We start from the raw sequence: 2,090 nt of genomic DNA on the forward strand, positions 1-2,090 counted from the left end.
TATGCATTTGTTTATAATGATGAAAAAATGACAGATTAGAAAAAAATAAAATTTTCAGGAAATCTATCAACTATAGTTAAATAATAAAGTTAAAAGAAGTAAAAAAATAGGTATGTGTTTACAGTATCTAATTACATGATAAAATGTTTCCTTTAGCACCAGTTGAGAGGGAATTGAAATGCAAAAAAATAATAAAACTATATGAAATTGAAAAGTGAAGTTCATCAGTGAAAGAAGTTAGCTACAGTTTGCTAACTGATTCAATTTTTAGATTCGAATTTTTTTAGAAAAATTAAATAATGGCATATATTAAATTTTTACTACAAGTCAGTTTTTATAGTGAGAAAAACCACTCTTGATGACTGTAGCTTTGAGTTTTATCTTGTTATCCAAATATCCAGTCACTGTATAATGTTAGCTGTTGGCATTGTATTTCTAACATGTGTGGGGTAATAAATTGTTTGCTTAGCAAGTCTGCTTTTAATCCTACTTTTTATCCTTGAAAGATTCAGACTTACAGTTAAAGATAATACAGTATATGGGGCGGGTGCTGTGGTGTGGCGGGTAAAGCTTTGGTTTATGACACACCAGCATCCCATATGGGTACCAGTCAAGTCCTGGCTGCTCCACTTCTGATCCAGCTCCCTGCTAATGTGCTGAAGAAAGCAGCTGAAGATGGCCCAAGTCATTTGGCCTCTTCGCCCAGGTGACAGATCTGGAAGAAGTCCTTGCTCCTGGCTTCAGGTGGACGTAGCTCCAGCAGCTGCGGACATTTTGGGAGTGAACCAGCCGATAGAAGATCTCTCTCTCTCTCTGACTCTGTAACTCTGCCTTTCAAATAACTAAAAAATCCTTAAAAATAAAAAGATAGTACAGTATATCAAACCTACCTTAGTAATAATCTTTTGTTTTATTTAGAAAAATGTAGGTATACTATGTTTAAAAATTCTTGAATATTTAATATACATTGACATACTATTCAATAGAATAGTCTTGACATTCCAGTGAGAATATAAAACTGGGAAAGTGATTTTATTGTTTTTTCTTAATTTTAAATATGAGTCTGCTGTGTATCCCGCTTCCCATGTTGGATTATTCTCTCCCTTTTTTTATTCTATCAGTTAGTATTAGCAGACACTAGTCTTATTTATGTGATCCCTTTGACTCTTAGACCTGTCAGTATCATCAACTGTGAACTGAAATTGATCACTTCGACTAGTGGGATGGCATTGGTACATGCCACCTTGATGGGATTGAATTGGAATCCTCTGGCACAATTCTAACTCCACCATTTGGGGCAAGTCAGCTTGAGCATGTCCCAAATTATACATCTCCTCCCTCTCTTATTCCCACTCTTATATTTAACAGGGATCACTTTTCAGTTAAATTTAAACACCTAAGAATAATTGTGTGTTAATTACAGAGTTCAACCAATAGTATTAAATGGAACAAAAAAATACTAAAAGTGATAAAGTATTAACTTGTACATCAAAAGTCAGGACAACGGCTGATCAAGTCACTGTTTCTCATAGTGTCCATTTCACTTCAACAGGTTTCCTTTTTGGTGCTCAGTTAGTTGTCACCGATCAGGAAGAACATATGATATTTGTCCCTCTGGGACTGGCTTACTTCACTCAGCATGATGTTTTCCAGATTCCTCATGACAGGATTTCATTGTTTTTGACTGCTGTATAGTATTTTATAGAGTACATGTCCTATAATTTCTTTATCCAATCTACTGTTGATGGGCATTTGGTTGATTCCAGGTCTTAGCTATTGTGAATTGAGCTGCAATAAACATTAAGGTGCAGACAGCTTTTCTGTTTGCCCATTTAATTTCCTTTGGGTAAAATCCAAGGAGTTTATGGCTGAGTTGTATGAAAGGGTTATATTCAGGTTTATGAGGAATCTCCAGACTGACTTCCATTGGACCATGAAGACATAGAAAATCTAAACAAACCCATAACTGAGACATAAATTGAAATGTTAATAGAGGTCCTCCCAACAAAGAAAAGCTCAGGACCAGATGGATTCACTGCTGAATTCTACCAGACATTTAAAGAAGGACTAATTCCAATTCTTCTCAAACT

Source organism: Oryctolagus cuniculus, chromosome 4 (genome assembly GCF_964237555.1).
Source record: "Oryctolagus cuniculus chromosome 4, mOryCun1.1, whole genome shotgun sequence".
Taxonomy (NCBI): Eukaryota; Metazoa; Chordata; class Mammalia; order Lagomorpha; family Leporidae; genus Oryctolagus; species Oryctolagus cuniculus.